The following is a 19,798-nucleotide window of genomic DNA, read 5'->3' on the forward strand; positions in this document are numbered from 1 at the left end:
GAAGCAGGCTCCACACAGGGAGCCCGACATGGGACTCAATCCCAGGACCCCAGGATCACGCCCTGGGCTAAAGGCAGCGCTAAACCCCTGAGCCACTGGGGCTGCCCCCTAGAGACTTTTCTAACAAAGAAACTGGACTCAGAATTTTAAGAAATCATGCTATTAACTTACACGGTTTTCAACAATTTCATTATTTTTTTTTCCCCAGGCAGGTGAAACAACTTTATTTCACAGTTGTCTTTAAAACCACAAAGACAAAAAAAAAAAAAAAAACCCACAAAGACACTATGTTCTTCATATAAAAACATTAGTACAGATAACTATACTTTCTAGAAAATGATTATATAGACCCTCTCAAAGAAAAATGCACACCATTATATGGTTCAGACAAGTTACTTGGGAAAAACACATCTGGACCGATACCTAAAACATACCAGAAGACCACGCTGCATCTTTTGGTTCAAAGTATAGATTACTGTCATCAGTAAGGGCTCCTGCATTCTTACATATTTGATAATACACATATAGACTGGTTTGTGACTTAATGCTCCATTGGTTCATCAGCCTTTTCTGCAGGTTCGTCAGCAGGTTGAGCAGGCTGTGCCTTTCTCTGTGGTCTTTCTTCAAGACCTTCCAGGAACGGAGATACATCATCATCATCATAAATCGTAAACTCCAAGTCTTTACCAACAATTCCAATGGAAACATTCTTTGCAGTTAGGTCCTGTTCTGCAGGAAGTGTCTCTCCTAAGGCACGCAGACCATGTTTAACCAGTTCATTCAAATTGCACTCCATAAACCCAGACATATGTCTCTCCAAGTAAGTACGAGCTGATTGAGAACGGGCTCCAATGGACATGGCTCTACAGTCAAAATAGTTGGCAGATGGACACGTTTGGAAAATGTGAGGGCCCATATCATCATAACCAGCAATAAGCAGTCCAACACCATATGGTCTACAGGCCATACCGTTGTGTTGGTATCTGGGTCTTGCTTCCAATTAGAGATACAAGAGGAGACCAGCAAGAGGTCTGTCAAATACAACTCTGGAATCCAAACACTCCTGGCGCATAAAATTACATAACAGTCTAGCATCAGCAGTAAGTCCCGCAATTGAGATACCAATATGGTTATCAACATGAAGAATTTTCTTCTGATGAGCTGCAAGCTCTGACTGTGCTCTCTTCCATGCAACCAACACTGCATAGGTTTTTGATTTCAGACCAACTGTGGCTGAATCTTGTTTGACAGCTTCCATTGCATATTCAATTTGATGAATCCTGCCCTGAGGGCTCCAAACAGTGACGTCATTGTCATACTGGTTGCGCACATGGTTCCGGCGCGGGTCCCGCTGCGGCCTCCGGCAGAGGTGACGGCTTCAGGAGCGCGCTCATTATTTTTTAAATAGTTTATTTTTATTTATGAGAGAATGGTGGGGAGGGAAGGGCAGAGAGAGTAGCCCTTAGCCGGCTCTATCCCACCACCCTGAGGTCCCAACCTGAGCCCACACCGTGTCCCACGCTTAACCTTCGGCGCCACCCAGGTGCCCTAGTTTTCAAAATTGTTATTTTAATTTAATTTTTATTTTAAAACAAAACTGCATAATCAGTACTTTATAACTTTTAAAAGTACAAAAGCCACTAGAAATCAGGACAATGAGGGCTGATACCGTTTCCTTCATATTTTCAGCGCTCCTGTTATAGGACAAGGACCGTGTGTTCATGTTTTTCGAGTGTTGAAATAGTTTACTCGTAACACAACCAGTTTTCCAATAATTCGCTTCCGGTTTATTTTAGACTTGTAATTCAACTTTGTTTGCTATACATAGCATGTGATTTCATGAGCTCAAAATCTGAGAAAAATATAGGTTGCTGGTTTTTTTTTTTTTTTTCCTCCTTTGGTCAGAATGCATACCCAGGATAGGGGCTTCTAAGCAACACGTGTTTTAGGAGCTCCGTTATTCTACCTACCTACCTACTCCCTTCCCCAAACGCACGGAGAGATCGAAGCTCCCAATCTTCTTTAAGCTTAGCTGTCCCGGGGGCTGCACGAGATTATTTTACAACTCAGGTAACTACTAACTTTCCGTTTTCTTTTTTTTTTAAAGATTTTATTTATTCATGAGAGGCACGCAGAGACACAGGCAGAGGGAGAAGCAGGCTCCACGCAGGGAGCCTGACGTGGGACTCGATCCCGGGACCCCAGGATCACGCCCCGGGCCAAAGGCGGCGCTAAACCGCTGCGCCACCCGGGCTGCCCTAACTTTCCGTTTTCTACCTTTAACAATTGAAAGCGGGCGTCCACAGCGCAGACCCCACTCCGACCCAGCCGAGCAGGGGCCACTGCGTCCTCCGGGGTCGGTGGGCGGGGCGGCAAGGAGAGCGGGCACCTATCAGCGGCCGCCCCAGGCGGCGGGCCCGGACGGCCTTCCCGGCGTGCCCCGCGCGCCGAGGGGACTCTTAACGTGAAGCGCCGGGTGACTCAGCCGCGTGGCCGCGCCGGCCGGGGTGGGGGGCGCGCCGCTGCGGCACGGCGGCTCCTGGCGGCGGCTCCTCGCGGCGACGTGTGCGCGCGCCTCCTGGGCGGGTTCGGGCCCGAGCGCGAGAGCGCGGCGGGGAGCGTCAGGTAAGTGGTGGCCCGGAGCCCGGAAGGGCGAGTGTGGCCGTGGGCAGCGCCCGGACTTTGCCTTTGTGTCAGGGCGGGGGCGTCTCCTCCGGCCGCCGCTCGTGCGGACGCCGCCGGCTCGGGCCCCGGTGGAAAGGCCGCGGGAGTAGTCATCGCGCGGAGGCTTGTCCGCGGCTGCGTGTGGGGCGCGGGTGTGCGTGCGGAGGCCGAAGTCTAGGAACCCGGGAGAGGGCTGTCCCCTCGCTTGGAGACGGTAAACGCCGCGGGGCTGGGGGGCGAGGTGTAACTCGTCGGGCTTCTGCAGGCCTGGGGTGTTTTCGTCCCGCCCGCGCGGCAGCGACGGCGACCCCCGGGCGGCTGTTGATTACGCCTTTGCAGGCGCGTTTTCTGCCGGCAGTTAATGGAACTCCTTAGAAGCCGGGTAGTTGCTCGGACCTCTTGCCCGGCTCTGGAGCGGAGAGCGCTCTCGCTCGCCTCCCCACCTCGGCTTCAGAGCCCTTCGTGCCCCGCACAGATACTGCCTTTCGTTAGTGGCTCCGAGGGCACCAGAGCTGGGCAGAGCCTTAACCCGCGAGCTCCTTTTTTTTCTTTTTTTTTTTTTCAAGTGAAACCCTATTTTTTTTTTTTTATAGTAGACAGCGACTTCGGGTTTACAAGCCTAGTTCTGCACTATCAAAAAAAAAAAAAAAAAAAAAACACCCCAGACCTCTTCTATTTTGGAGTTTGTGATTCTTTCTAAAAATTCCTGGGTTGAACCGGCATATTTTGTAAACAAGAAACCAGTGAACAAACGAAACCCGGTAAACAAGGTCCTGGAGGAGCTGTTTAACCTGTTCCCGAAAAAGCATTTTCCAAGCCCTTTCATTGGGCCCCTGTGAGCTGTTAGACAACTTAGCTGCAGCTGTTACCTGAGAAACAGGTATTGAGGGGTTTCAGTAGTGGTCCCCAAAACAGAGTGGTGTAGTCCAATGTAATCCAGAGGCAAAAGAACCTCACTTCAATGCCTATCGCTGCCCCACCCCCATCCCCACCTGTCATTCTGGGGCAGTAGTTCTCAATCGTAAGTTTGCCCCTTAAAAAATGCCAGTTTGATTCTAGAGATCTGTGATGGGACCCTGAAACTGCATTTTAAGCAGGCACCCCCCTTCCTTGGTGTGTTATACCACACTTTGAGAAACACCACCATAGGGCTGGCCTGAGAATCTCCAGAAGTGCCCAACTCCCGCATCCCTTGGTTGATTTACTGTCCCCTTCCCTCCAGCCAGCCATGAGCCAAGAAGCTGGCCTTGAGCTAGTGCTTTCTTGGACTCTGACACCAGGGTAGGAAATGACTTTTATACATATTCTGATCTTGCCTCGGTGGGTTAGAGATGGCCTGTGCCTGTTAGTCTGTACTGTACTTCCAGTATCATCAGAATTTAAGCAGTGCCATTAGGTCACATCTTCCCATCCTAACTCAGTCTCAGTCTTCCCGTTAGAACCAGGGCAGCCAGTGCTATGTAATTCCCATGGACTCGAGTCCTCAGATTTCATGGTACCTAGCGGTCCTGGTAGCATTTATGAGAGCTTTCAGTTTCGCTGAATACAGTCACCGAATATCCTAGTAATGCCCTATTTTGTTGCAAAGCCTGTAGGGGGTCACTTTAGCAACAACATTGCAAAGATGGTACACAGTCACATTGCTCCCTTGACATGGAAACCAGAGCTGAATAACGTCTGCTGCTAAGAGCTTTTTCTATTTCCTAGTTCCTCTTCAAATAGATATGTAAGGGTGAGGTTAGATAGGCTGCTGGACTTTTCTTGTTTTTGACATCTTTTTTTCTATATTAATCTTTTCCCGTTGGTTCACAAATGTCATATCTTTTCCTTCTGTGGCCCCAGACTTCCTATTTATTGTCTTGCCTCTCCTCCAGAATCTGAACATGCCTGCCTCTCCTTGGCTAACTGGAGTAAAAAGTTGAGGGAAGTCTTTGGAATGTTGAATGACTTCTAGTAGGAAGACTCAGAATCATGGAAATATGAGGCTTAGAGATATAAGGAAACCTATTACAAATGTGTCTGGTGCAGTCCTCTCGTCTTTCAGATGAAGAATCTAGGAGATGAGATGGCAGAGGTGAGGATGCCTGGCTCCTAACCCAGTGTTCTTCCTGTTAAATCTTCTTAAGAAAAATGCTTCAGTGGGATCCCTGGGTGGCTCAGCGGTTGAGCACCTGCCTTCGCCTCAGGGCGTGATCCTGGAGTCCCGGATGGAGTCCCACATCAGGCTCCCTGCATGGAGCCTGCTTCTCCCTCTGCCTGTGTCTTTGCCTCTGTGTGTGTGTGTGTGTGTGTGTGTGTGTGTCTTTCATGAATAAATAAAAATCTTTAAGAAAAGGTTGAAAGAAATTCAGTTATAAGAAGATGACAGTGGAGAGACTTCTAATTTTTTTTTTTTTTATGATAGTCACAGAGGGAGAGAGAGAGAGGCGCAGAGACATAGGCAGAGGGAGAAGCAGGCTCCATGCACCAGGAGCCCCATGTGGGATTCGATCCCGGGTCTCCAGGATCGCGCCCTGGGCCAAAGGCAGGCGCCAAACCGCTGCACCACCCAGGGATCCCTGGAGAGACTTCTACATGACTACAAAAGCAGTATTTTCTAGAAAAGTAGAGATTGAAGGAAAATGTAGGAGATTGAAGGACTCTGAAGCATGAAATAGGTAGTAAAAGTTTAAATAAGCAGATACCTTGTAATCCCAAGAGACATTGTGAACTTAAAATTTTTTTAAAATTCAGTAAAAGTTAAGATGAGTACCTTGGTGAATTTTTATTAAATATTAGGTGTTTGACCAATGTCCAGAATGTTGTTGTTTGTTTTGTTTTTAAAGATTTTATTTATTCATGAGTGACACAGGCAGAGGGAGAAGCAGGCTCCATACAGGGAGCCCGATGTGGGACTCTATCCCGGGACTCGGGGATCATCCCCTGGGCTGAAGGCAGACGCTAAACCGCTGAGCCACCCAGGCGACCCTGTACGTATTGTTTTGAGGTTGTTACATAACTATATTGTTGTCCATATCAAAGTTATTAGGTATTCTGTGGAAGACAGAACATAAAACTGATCTAACTACTAATCTGATTTAATATATTTTCTTAGGAGAAATAAGATTAATGGGATACAAATGCATTTCTGAGATGTAGGCAGGAAAGAAGTATGGATGGAAAAAGAAGCTTTTGTTTTGTTCTTGGAGAGTGAGTGCACACGCACATACACATGCATGGGGGCAAAGGGAGGAGAGAGAGAATCCTAATCATGCTCTATGCCCAGTGTGAAGCTGGACATGGGGCTCTATCTCATGACCCTGAGATCACAACGTGAACCAAAATCAAGAGTTTGATACTTCAGTGACTGAGCCCCAAGAGAACCTTTTGATATTTTTGCTTTTAGTCCCCAAATTAGACATTGTTGGATTCTCCTTGTATCTTCATGAAAGTAGAATTAGAGGGGTAAGGGCTAATGTACTAAATGCTTCTACATCCATTGTTTTATTTATTTCCATTATATAGCTGAGGAAACTAAGATACAAAGAGCTTAAGTTTGTCCAAAGTCATGCACCTAGTAAGTGGCAGAGCCACTGTTCAAACTTAAATCTGCATGCCCCCAAAGCTATTAAGATTTATGCTCAATAGTGCCCTCATTATACTTCATTGGGTGGTAGTTCAGAATGTGGGCATTGAGGCCAGCCTTTCCTGGGTTCAAATCCTGGCTCCTTTATTTACTAACTGGATAAAGTACTCCTCCGTTTCTATGTCTCTGAAACGGAGATTGTCATAGTTACGTACCCCAGAGGGCTGTTAGGGTCAAGTTAATTCACATAAAGTACTTAGAACTGTGCCTGACACAGTAAATTCTCAGGAAATGTTGGCTTTTTTTTTTTTTTTTTTAAATCAAGATACTCTTTTCTTTAGATTCAGATGGTCCTTCCTACTGTTAAATTACTAAGGCATTATGATAAATATAGACAAACTATCTCTGTTCTTACTAAAACAGAGGGAGCCTTATTAAAATTTTGGAAAATACTGGGGTATAGTGCAAAGATCTGTAATTGGGACCAGAGGGTTTGGTTTCTGTTTGTTTCATAGAGAAGGTTGTACGAATCAGATGAAGTAACAAATACAAATGGAATTTAAGTAGTATTTTACATTTGTATAGCATATACAGTTATTAAAATTAGGAAAGTTGCAGTAAATTATTGATAAGATTTTTAAAAGAAAGTTTGACTTCCTTAAAACAGCTAGTGATTTACAGTTCTATAGGAAGATCACAGTCCATACCATAAAACCACATAAGAGTCCTTCCATGTGTTTGTCCTACATCTCTTTTTTGGTGGTAGAGCCTGAAATTTAATTTTTTGCAGTTGTATCTGTTATATTAGTTTGCTAGGGCTGCCATAAAAAAAAAAGTATCACTGTTAACTAACAGAAATTTATTTTCCTACAATTCTGAAGGCTGGAGGTCTGAGATCAAGATGTTGGCAGGATTGGTTTCTTCTGAGGCCTCTTTGCTTTGTCTATGTCCTCACTTCCTTTTCTTAAAAATCCTATTAGATTAGGGCCTGCTCTAATGACTTCATTTAACCTTAATTACCTCTTTTAAAGTCCTTATTTCCAAACAGTCCCACTGAGAATTTAGGAGTTGGGACTTCAACATACAAATGTTGAAGGGAACACAGTTTAGCTTATAACAGTCTGTTTAGGGAATTTTAAAAAAAATTTTTTATTTAGAAAATTTTATTTTTTTTTAGGAAAATTTGTTTTTTATTTTTATTTAGGAAATTCTGTGCCAGCTAATCTGAATGTTCCATTGCCCTTATTGTTGAGTGCCCTAGGTCTCAAGCAACATCCTTTATCCCCATGCCTGCCCTATCTTACCTTCCATCTTTTACTTAGAACCATGCTTGCTGTCGAGTACCCTAAGAAACACATCATGCCTCTGCATTAAGTCACTGCGTTTGGATTTTTTTTTTTAAAGATTTATTTATGAGAGAACAGAGAGAGAAGGGGGGGCAGCAGAAGGAGAAGCTGGCTCCATGCAGGGAGCCCGATGTGGAACTCCCCTGGGCCAAAGGCAGGCAGTTTAACTGCCCAGGTGTCCCGTGTTTGGATATTTTAAAAAAATTTATTTATTCATGAGAGACACAGAGAGAGGCAGAGCCATAGGTAGAGGGAGAAGCAGGCTCCCTTTGGGGAGCCTGTTGCAGGGCTCCATCCCAGGACCCCAGGATCACGCCCTGAGCCAAAGGCAGATGCTCAACCACCGAGCCACCCAGGTGCCCCTGCATTTGAACTTAAAGCAAGAATCTGCTTGAGAAACTATTCCATATATTTAATCTAATAAATTCCTAATTTATTTGGTAAGCATATTTCTTTCATCTAAATGGAAGAATTTCAAAATCTCTTATGTATTAATTTTTTTAAACTTTTAAAATTTGTTCTTAAACTGTTTTAAGCCTTTTTTCTTTTTTTTAAAAGATTTTATTTATTTATTCATGAGAGAGAGAGAGAGAGAGAGAGGCATAGACACAGGCAGAGAGAGAAGTAGGCTCCATGCAGGGAGTCCAACATGGGACTCCATCCCAGGGCTCCAGGATCACACCCCGGGCTGAAGGCGGCATTAAACTACTACACCACTGGGGCTGCCCTAAGCCTTTTCTAAGAAAAAAAAAAAGTTCTTTTTTTTTTTTTTTTTTTTTTGAAAAAAAGTTCTAACATTTTCTTGAAGAGTTCTCTTGTTTTAAGATACATTTTCCTCCCCCCCCCCTTTTTTTTAAGATTTTATTCATTCACTCATGAAAGACACACAGGGGGGCGGGGGGCAGAGACACGGGCAGAGGGAGAAGCAGGCTCCAAGCAGGGAGCCGGAGATGGGACTTGATCTCAGGTCTCCAGGATCACACCCTGGGCTGAAGGCAGCACTAAACTGCTGAGCCACTGGGGCTGCCCCTTTTTTCCCATTTTAAAAGTAATAACACTTTTATTTTAGGGACTTCAGAATATTCAATAAAATACAATTTAATGGGGTGCCTGAGTGGCTCAGTTGGTTAAACATCTGCCTTCAGCTCCTGTTATGATTCCAGAATCCTGGGATGGAGCCCCACATCAGGCTTCCTGATCAGTGGGGAGTCTGCTTCTGCCTCTCCCCCTGCTCATGATGTCTCTCGCTCTTTCAAATAAATGAATAAAATCTTTAAAATAAAATACAATTAAACACACATGATAAGCCTACAATGGAGAATAATTAATATTATCAAACTTTTTTCTATGAATATTTCAATCTGCTTTTTTCAATCAGTATTGTTCCATGCTACTTTAGTCATAATATAAAACTTATTTCTTTTTAGTCTTTGTGAATTGTATTATAAATTATATTGATTTTTTTTAGTCTGTTAAACCAACTTTCCTCATAATGTGTTACCCCTTTGGTTTTTTAATAATGTTTAGGATTTTTGTGCTTATGTTTATGAGAGAAAATAATCTCAGAAAATTAACTGGGGAAATATTCCTCCTTTTTCTATTTTCAGAAAGAGTTTGTATAAGATTGATGTAATTTCTTCCTTAAAGATGTGGAAAAATTTGCTAGCCAAGCCATTTGGTCCTGGAGTTTTCTTTATGGAAAGGTTTTAATTATGGATTATGATTCTGTGTGTATGTATATGATAATATATGTATCTTCTATCTATAAATATACACACCTATATTATATATGTTAAGATATTTATCATAGGGAGTTGGCTTATAGAATCGTGGGGGCTGGACTAGACCATCAGGAAGGGCAGGTTGGAACTCTGGACAGGAGTTGAAGCTATAGTCCAAAGGTGAATTTTTTCTTTCTTAATAGAGAAACCTTAGTTCTGCTCTTAGAGCCTTTCAATTGACTGGATCAGGCCCACTCAGAATATCTAAAATAACCTTCCTTAATTAAAGTGATTATAGACTTTTAATCACATCTACCACACTTTCACAGTAACACCTAGATTAGTGTTTGAACTGTGACTGTAACTTAAGCAAGTTTACATATGAAACTGACCATCATAGCTTCTCTCCAGTCTTCAAGACTTGGCTACTTCACTTGTCTGATGCCTTCAAGCAATTGTCTTTTTCTGTTTTGCCCATTTTTCTGAAGGATGTATTATTCTAGGGGATAGGACTAAAACCAAACATGGAAGTTATGGTGGATCTGGGGAGGAAGGCAAACTTGGGTTCAACTCGAAAAAGAAATTTTCCCCCAAGGATTGCTATTCAACGATTGAGTGAATGAGCAAAACAAGAGACTCTTTATTTTTGAATGTTTTTAAGTAGGCTGGACTAAACTAGTAGAAGTGTTTTTGTAGTCCTAGGTGGGAGGTTATTGGAGTCCAGATTTTTTTGAGATTCATGATTGGTAAAATTGTGGGGGAGGAAATTGGGAGCCTATCATAAACTTGCCAGTATCTTAGCACATTAAAAAAAACAAAACCAAAAAAAAAAAACAAACCTGGCCATCATTTTCTGTTACCATTATTTCATAAAAGAAAAGACATTTAATATCAAAAAAGAAAGGTATAATTTAGGTACAAAGCTTTCTTCCCAAGAAAGCACTACACTAACCTATACCATAATTCTTTAGTTAACATTTTAATATTTTTGGAATTATGGGGTATCTTAAAATCATGTATATATCTAATACAGTAGTACTTCTTTTTCCTACAAAGCTGTTATTATTAGATTGATGATGTCTCCATCAATGTCCAGTGTCTTTGAACTGGAATGACTTGTCTGTTTATGTGTATATTGCATTGTCCTCATTTCTGCTAAGAATTCAGTGGAAACTTTTGACACTAATGGTACTGGTCCTTGAAGCAAGCATCTTCTGACAGTGATTTTTGGATTGTCTCCAAAATTTTCAGCATCTTCTGTAGCTACAGTACTGATCCATGGATCTGTCTCCAGAGACCTTCAGATCTTTCTTGCCATACGTACATCTAGCTTCATCTTTTTTTTCTAAAATGGCCTGCTATGTTAACTAGTACTTTTTTTTTTTTTTTAAGATTTTATTTACTTATTCATGTGAGACACACAGAGAGGCAGACACGTAGTCAGAGGGAGAAGGAGTCTCACTGCAGGTTGCCTGGTGCAGAACTCGATCCCAGGACCCCAGGATCATGACCTGAGCCAAAGGCCGATGGTCAACCGTTGAGTCATCCAGGTGCCCCATTTTTAAATTTTTTAATTGCACTGCCTTGCACTATACTTTTTAAGACACTATTACTAATAGTATATCCCTTGGAGATTTCCTGGAAGTTTGCCAAAGTAATCTTTGTGTATCTCTTCCTTTAAAGGTTTTCAGGTTTTTTTTTTTTTTTAAAGCTTTTTTTTTTTTTTTTTTTTTAAATTTTTATTTATTTATGATAGTCACAGAGAGAGAGAGAGGCAGAGACACAGGCAGAGGGAGAAGCAGGCTCCATGCACCGGGAGCCCGATGTGGGATTCGATCCCGGGTCTCCAGGATCGCGCCCTGGGCCAAAGGCAGGCGCCAAACCGCTGCGCCACCCAGGGATCCCGGTTTTCAGGTTTTTAACAAGCAGAAGAGTGTCTTGGACATTAGGAACATCATCCTGGAGATTATATAATATATTGACTGGCTTCTTAGTAGTCATAAGCTTTGCCTGGTCTATTATGTGCCTTAGGTTGTTCTTAGCATAATGTTGTCACTAACATGAATAGAACTAGTTGAATCCAATCAAAAGATCGAATCAGGGATCCCTGGGTGGCGCAGCGGTTTGGCGCCTGCCTTTGGCCCAGGGCACGATCCTGGAGACCCGGGATCGAATCCCATGTCAGGCTCCCGGTGCATGGAGCCTGCTTCTCCCTCTGCCTGTGTCTCTGCCTCTCTCTCTCTCTCTCTGTGACTATCATAAATAAATAAAATTAAAAAAAAAAAAGATCGAAACAGCTGTGTGGAAATTATAAATTTTCATCTACACAGTTTTTTAGGTAATAAAGTTGAAAGTTGAAGCAGAATTAGGTAAGATCTTTGAACTCGGAATTCACATTGTAAAATCGACCCTCCACATGGAGTTAATTGATTTAGAAATCCTCTTATAGCAACTATTTAAACCAAAAAGGTGCTGAGTATGCCCATTATTGGCACAGAAAAGCTGTGTGCCCAGGCTACAGATCTTGGGCTTGAAATTATATCTCCAAACCTCTGCGACTTAAGTAGAAATTGTGAGGTAAATCAGACCTATAACACAGCATGATGGGTAACATTGATAGTGAAGCCAGAAGCCTGGGTTTGAAGCTTAGCTCCACTATTTATTAGCTGTGTGACTGGGAACTTTCCTTAACCTCTTTCTTCCTCTGTTTCCTCACCTATAAAATGAGGGTAATAATGGCACCTACTTTGTAAAGTTTTAACATTTATAAAGTACTTAGAACCATATGTGGCACATGATATGTGTGAATAAAGTTTATGGCCATCTGTACTTAAGATGTAGGATTTGCAGTAATTTGACATATTGAACAATCTCAGCTGATTCATTTGTGATTGTAATGTAGAATGTGTTCTTGAGTAATTAGCTGGGCTTTAGTTGTGATTACTAGTTTAAGGATGTAAGATAACTTTGCTGTTTGAAAGAGTTGCAATATTTAAGAACTTCTTGAGATACACTAGATTCATCAGTTTAACTTTTTTTAGGATCTACCAGAGTTTCTTTTCATTGCTTAAAGATTTGTTTGGTATGCAATTGAAGTGCTAAAACAAGAAAAGAGAATATATTAAGACTATAGGTATGGTTTGAAATATTTGATAGAAATACCAAACTTAGGGGCACGTGGGTGGTTCAGTCAGTTAAGGTCTGCCTTTCACTCAGGTCATGATCCCAGGATCCTGGGATTGAGCCCCATGTGGGGAAATCCCTGCTTAGCGGGGAGCCTGCTCCTCTCCCTCTCCCTCTGCCTGCTGCTCTGCCTACTTGTGTTCTCTCTCTCTCTGTCAAATAAATAAAATCCTAAAAAAAGAAATACCAAACTTAGGATAGTGGTTATAGAGGATTCAACTATATTATCATGTTTTTTGTTTTAAACTGCGTGGTAAGTATAAAAGTTTTTATTGTATTGTTTAAATCTTTTTGTTTCAAGTACAGTAGTTTTTTAATTAATTTGAAAAATGTGTAAAAGAAACTGATTAAGGGCAATCTTAGTTTTAAATTGAACACAAGGTCTTAAATCTTAATTTAAATCCAAGTAATTATAATATAGTCTCTGTGAACAAAACCTGTTCTTGGACATAAGTAATCACAAAAAGTACTAGAGGCAGTAAATTGGGAATGTCAAGTAGAAAAGACAAGAAATAGTGTCCAAGCAATTATGATCTTTCACTACTGTCATTGTGCTTTTATCTGCCAGCCTTTTAGCCTGTCCTCAGCAATTCATAGGGAAGAAGGAAAGAAAGGGGAAGTGGAATTAGAGCTCCAGCCTTTCTGTGGAATTGGAATGTCCCTTCTCTCGCATCTCTTCTCTCATTGTGGCTTTCTTCCAAGATAGAAAAAAATGAGGAACAGAGGTGGTTGTGCCAATAGACATCTTTGAATTTTATGCCTTCCCCAACTTGTTTTTTGCCTTAAATTCTATTTTGTAGGCTATTAATATATTTTCACCATCTCTCTTTTGGGTGAGTTTCTTTTTCCATCCTTTGCCCGTTTTTCTGTTAGGTTAGTGTCAAGCATTCTCATAAGCCCTCACTGAATATTGTGATAATAACTCTGTGTAGCCTGTTGCAAATACATTTTTCAAATCTGTTTTTATAGCATCCCTTGTCATACAAAAATTTTTAGTTTTTTGTTTTGGGGGGGGGGAGTTTTGGAGTCAAATATGTCTTTTTTCTTTTAGCTTTTGGGTCCTGATTAAAAAGGCCTCTCTTGGGGCGCCTGGGTGGCTCAATGTGTTAAAATGTCTGCCTTCTGCTCAGGTCATGATCTCTGGGATCAGGCCCTGTGTTGTGCTCCCTGTAAGGCAGGGAGTCTCCTTCTCCCTCTTCATCTGCCCCTCCCTCTTTTCTGCTACCGCACTCACACTCTCTCAAATGAATAAATAAAATCTTTAAAAAAAAATTAAAAAGGCCTCTCTATCCCAAGATTGTAAGTCTCCTAGAATATTCTGTAAAAAGAATATTGCTGTGATTCAGTCTCTCATCCATGAAATGAAAAGTTATACTAAATCATTTGTTCCTAAACATCGTCAGTCTACAGGATCACCTGAGGAGCTTATTAAAAATTCATTCTGGGATCCCTGGGTGGCGCAGCGGTTTAGCGCCTGCCTTTGGCCCAGGGCGCGATCCTGGAGACCCGGGATCGAATCCCACGTCGGGCTCCCAGTGTATGGAGCCTGCTTCTCCCTCTGCCTATGTCTCTGCCTCTCTCTCTCTCACTGTGTGCCTATCATAAATAAATAAAACAAAAAAAATTAAAAATTCATTCTCTCTCTCTCTCTTTTTTTTTAAAGGTTTTATTTATTTATTCATGAGAGACACAGAGAGAGAGAGGCAGAGACACAGGCAGAGGGAGAAGCAGGCTCCACACAGGGAGCCAGATGTGGGACTCGATCCTGCAACTCCAAGATTATGCCCTGGGCTGAAGGCAGGTGCTAAACCGCTGAGCCACCCAGGGATCCCCTAAACATTCATTCTCAGATCCTACCCCAAACTTACTGAATCAGAATCTTTGCGGAATGGAGCCCAAGAATATGTTTTTAACCAGTTCTTCTGAGTGATACTGATTATCAACTAGACTTGAGAACTACTGGAAATCACCCTAAGGTCTCTTTTTCCGAAATATTACTTTTCTGTATTATGTAACTCTTGTGTTTTGAGTTTTCTTAACAACTAGACTATAAGCTCTTTTCTTTGTTGTTGGTTTTTTTTTTTTTTTTTTTGATAGTCACACAGAAAGAGAGAGAGGCAGAGACACAGGCAGAGGGAGAAGCAGGCTCCATGCACCGGGAGCCCGACGTGGGATTCGATCCTGGGTCTCCAGGATCGCGCCCTGGTCTAAAGGCAGGCGCCAAACCTCTGCGCCACCCAGGGATCCCCTATAAGCTCTTTGAATGTAGGCAGGACTATGTCTTACGTACTACCCTTCTTGCCATTAACCCATTGAGATCCTATTACTTCACTCTTGGACAGTTCTAATAGCCTCTTCTTTTAATTATTCCAGTCTGTCTGTGGCTGTATTTATCTTGAAGCATTCATCTTCAAACATTTTGAACATGAACCTTTTTTTTTTAAAGATTTTATTATTTATTTGACAGCACAAGCAGGGGGCGTGGGAGAGGGAGAAGCAGGCTCCCGAATGAGCAGAGATTACGATGATGCAATGCAGGGCTTGATCCCAGGACCCCGGGATCATGACCTGAGCTGAAGTCAAGACACTTTACTGACTGAGCCACCCATGCACCTGAATATGAACTTTCTATATGTAAAAATGTTGGCTATAGGACAAAATTCTAACTGTTTTACTTTGTAATTCAAGGCCTCCATAAGCTGCCCCCAGGACTGTTGTGTATACTCATCTAAATTATACATTGTACAGTTCCTTAGATGATGGTATACATGGGGTTTCCTGGAGTTGTATGATACGATGACGACCCTGGTTTCTCCCATCCTTTTGCATTAACCCTTTACTCTAGCCTGATTGGTCTTCTACCCCACCCCCCTTATATATAGTAATAAAGCCTTGTTCACTCTTACTTTCCTGCCTGTTATATGCCGTATACGCTATCTAGCATGCTCTTTCTTCTTTTCTCTATCAAAGTTCTACATGTTAACATCCACAGAGTGGAGTATTACATAGTAATAAAGAGAATGAGGGTGGTTTCTAATCACTCTTTTGGCGTAAATTCCAGTTTAGTAAAAATAGCCAAAGATAGGATTAGATATAGCATTCCATCTTCTGTATAAGAAAAAGGAATTTTGAATCTATCTGTATATACACATTTTATGCTTATTTCTTCAAAAAGAAATATGAAGGGTAAATAAATTAATAAAACTGGTTGTGGGGAATAGATGGGGAAAGATTGGAGGGAAAAGGGAAGGGAAAGATACTTCTGAGCATTCTTTTTTTTTTTTTTTTTTTTTTTTAATTACGATTCACCCATTTATTCTGCAGGTATGGAGGCAGAGGGTGAGGGAGACAGAGAATCTCAAGCAGACTTTCTGCTGAGCTCAGAGCCCCACATAGGGCTCCATCTCATGCCCCCAAGACCAGGACCTGAACTGAAATCAAAAGTCAGATGCCCACATGACTAAGCCACCTAGGTGCCCCACAACACCTGAACTTTTGAACCATGTAAAGGTTTTACTTAGTAAGTATAAAGAGAAATGAACCTAACCTACAGGAGGATATATAGAGGAAAAATAAATTGAACATAGCATACTGATAGTACATCCCTAGTAGGGTATACTTTAAGGACAAAAAGAGCTGCCCCCTAATATGTACTTAAAATTTAGTATATTCTTTATTGTAAGTAATAATATAGATGTTATAATTTTGTTTTTTTAAAAAAATATTTTACTTTTTATTCATGAGAGACACAGAGAGGCAGAGACACAGGCAGAAGGAGAAGCAGGCTCCATGCAGGGAGCCTGATGCAAGACTCGATCCCAGGACCCCAGGATCACACCCTGGGCTGAAGGCAGGCATTAAACCACTGAACCACCCAGGTGTCCCTAGGTGTTATAAATTTGAAACTAGTTTATGAACCAAGATTTTCATTGTGAGGGAAAAGATATATGCGGAAAAACTATAGTGTTGAATTAGAGTTGAAAATACCAGTATAGGGGGACCTGGGTGGCTCAGTTGGTTAAGTGCCTTTGGCTCAAGTCATGATCTCAAGGTCCTAGAATCAAGCCCTGCTTTGGACTCCTTGCTCAGCAGGGAGTCTGCTTCTTCCTCTCCTCCTCCTCCCTCCCATTGTACTCTCTCTCTCTCAAATAAATAAAAAATTTTTAAAAAGAAAATATCAGTATAAACTCATAATTGTTAAAAAAAAAAGTCACAAAGTTTGTCTATTAAAATAGCTTAGAAGTAGTGACACTCCTGTAACTATGAGGACAGCTAGTGCTCAGATCTTGATTTATAAATGCCATTGCCCACTAGAAGGAATAAAGGCTCCAGGGAGAAGTGACTGATTCCAGGTCTGGGGCAGAGATGGCAAAAGGTGAGCTTAGAGAAATCTTATGTCAACAAATAGCCTCAAAAGCAAATAGAATTGTGTGAAAATGACACAGATGATAACTTGAAGAGAATCCCACTGGCAATATTTGGAATAGTTTGAACCAAAAATTGGGGACAATTTGAAAAAAAAGTTATGGTAATGGATTATTATACTAGATTGAAACAAATGAGTTCACAATGATACTTAAGGAGAAATAAGGGAAGGGTGAAAAAATAGTTCTACTTCATGGAATACTGCTATATTGTAGATGTAGGAAGAATTACACAATTAGAAAGCCATCATTTTACGGTCTGAAATGTAATAACTGATGCAGGCAAGAATCCTCAGTAGATTGCCAAAACCGCAGGGTAAGATTATTAACTTCTCTCTTTACAATGGAGAGAGATATAGAGTCACCATTTAGCTGAGTCATCAAACTTATCTCCTGTAGTGGGGTAACCTGGCATTATGTGCCCCTAATGTAATGGTGTTTGGAAGGATAAAACTGCCATCTATGTTGTATTCTAGTTTAGACGCAAAATTTTTTACTCATTTGGAAACAATCAGATCCAGTATGTTGGAACTGACCTAGACTCTTTTAAAATGTCAATTTCAGGGGTGCCTAGGTGGTTATCAGTTGAGCTTCCAACTCTTCATTTTGGCCCAGGTCATGAGATTTTGAGATGGAGCCCTGTACTCCCTATAGAGTGCTCAGTGAGAAGTCTACTTCTCTCCCTCTCTGTACTCTCTTTCAGCTCTCTCTGTAAAATAAATTAAAAATAAGTAAAATGTCAATTTCATTTTTTTTAAATGGAGGGAGAGAATATGCAAGATTAAAAGATTCAGAACAACCAAATGCAAGGAATGGGCCTTGATTGAATTATGGATCCCCAAAAAGGCTGTAAAAGAAAATATGAAGCCAAATTAATAAATTTGATTATAGATTATATGTTGAGATTATAAAATTGTTCACTTTCTTAGATGAAAATGGTACTGTAGCGTTTTGTAGGAGAATGTTGTGATTCTTAGACTATGTATACTGAAGTATTAGGATTATCAAGTGTGATACCTAACAGGTGATTTGGAAAATTGTGGCAGAGGAGGAAGCATAAGCACAGACAAATAAGACAGGATGATCACTGGTAAGTCTGAGGGGTACATATGACGGTACTGATTGTAATGATTTTTCCATTTTCCTGTAGATTTGAAAAGTTTCAAAATAAAAAATTGGGGAGAAAAAAATCTTATCTTCAGAGCCCAGCACAGATTTTTTTCTGATGAAGACTTTGTTTTCCTAGCCACACTAGCTCGAGGTGATTTTTTTAAAGATTTTATTTTATTTTTTAATTTAATTTAATTTAATTTTTTATTTTATTTTATTTTATTTTTTATTTATTTTTATTTATGATAGAGAGAGAGAGAGAGAGAGAGAGAGGCAGAGACACAGGCAGAGGGAGAAGCAGGCTCCATGCACCAGGAGCCCGACATGGGATTCGATCCCGGGTCTCCAGGATCACGCCCTGGGCCAAAGGCAGGTGCCAAACCACTGCGCCACCCAGGGATCCCTCTCGTATAAATTTTGATGACTTTTACGTTTCTCTTATGATCCCCAAAACTAAATGCACATGGGAGCTGCCTGAGAAGTTGACTTTTTTTAAAAAAAATTACAAACTGCTGGATCCCACTGTGAGCCTATGGCAACTACTGTGGGAGGATAGACCTGAGAATCGAACTGGTGTTTTTAGAACCACTTATTCTGTATATATTACTTTATTTATCTTTTTCACATATCCCCACCTAAACAGCCCAACCCTGAAGTTGTTACTCAATACTTTGTGTCCCTCATTGCTGGCACACAATATTATGTATGTTCCACAAAGTAGATGTTTGGTAAATATATGCTGACAATAGGTAACATATATATATGTTGACTAATAGGTAGATAATCTGCTGACAATAGGTAACATATATATATGTTGACTAATAGGTAGATAATCTGAAGAGATTACCAGAAACTTCTCACATTTTGAGAGCTTAAAAAAGAAACATAGCTGATAAAAGTTTTTAGTCAAGACAAAAGATTCATTAGAAGGCTGTGTAATTTTGGGGCACTTGACTGGCTCAGTTGGTAGATAACACAACTCTTGGTCTCAGGGTCATTAGTTCAAACCCCACATTGGCCATGGAGCCTACTTTCAAAAAAAGAAAGCTGTGTAGTTTTTAGGTCTAAAATTACAGGTTTGGTTTACAGAAATAACATGTCTTATCAGTAAATGTTTGAAATTAAGACTTAACAGTGGTATCATAACTAAATTTTTTTTAAATTTTTTTTTAATTTATGATAGTCACAGAGAGAGAGAGAGAGAGGCAGAGACACAGGCAGAGAGAAAAGCAGGCTCCATGCAGGGAGCCCGACGTGGGACCTGATCCCAGGTCTCCAGGATCACACCCCGGGCTGCAGGCAACGCTAAACCGCTACGCCACCAGGGCTGCCCCATAACTAAATTTTATTATCTCTGCAGACGAACATATTCAGAATCCAGTAGTTATTCTTAACATTAAAAAATACAGATACAGAGCAGCCCCGGTGGCACAGTGGTTTAGCGCCGCCTGCGGCCCAGGGCGTGATCCTGGAGTCCTGGGATCAAGTCCCACGTCAGGCTCCCTTCATGGAGCCTTCTTCTCCTCAGCCTGTGTCTCTGCCTCTCTCTCTCTCGCTCTGTGTCTCTCGTGAATAAATAAAATAAAATCTTAAAAAAAAATAAAAAATACAGATACACAGAGATAATAGAAGGTTGTTGGTATTGGAGTTGAGATGAGGGATGATATGGTAGGTGGGTAATGCAAGAAAGAAAAAGCAAAGATTAAAAAATGTTTTTGAGTATGATTGAAATATGATTTTTTTATAAACTTGAAGCCAAAAAGAAAATCTTGAAGCTAGATTTGA

At 41.2% G+C, this 19,798-nt stretch overlaps 1 protein-coding gene and 1 pseudogene across 6 annotated transcripts in view; one reads left to right on the forward strand and one right to left on the reverse strand.

The window, feature by feature from the left end:
- Positions 1 to 299: 299 nt before the first annotated feature.
- Positions 300 to 7,557, reverse strand: LOC129512822 (proteasome subunit alpha type-1-like; annotated as a pseudogene).
- Positions 2,519 to 19,798, forward strand: part of KCTD20 (potassium channel tetramerization domain containing 20) — a 39,941-nt gene continuing 22,661 nt past the window's right edge. For 2 of the 6 annotated variants that reach the window (XM_055330059.1, XM_055330064.1), the window contains exon 1: positions 2,526 to 2,625. The gene's annotated coding sequence lies outside the window, so the exon portion shown is untranslated. Of the gene's footprint in view, positions 2,626 to 2,664; positions 2,879 to 19,798 lie in introns of those variants that run through there. The other 4 variants (XM_055330060.1, XM_055330061.1, XM_055330058.1 and 1 more) reach the window with 4 other exon arrangements.

Source organism: Nyctereutes procyonoides, unplaced genomic scaffold, assembly GCF_905146905.1.
Source record: "Nyctereutes procyonoides isolate TBG_1078 unplaced genomic scaffold, NYPRO_anot_genome, whole genome shotgun sequence".
NCBI classification, from domain to species: domain Eukaryota; kingdom Metazoa; phylum Chordata; class Mammalia; order Carnivora; family Canidae; genus Nyctereutes; species Nyctereutes procyonoides.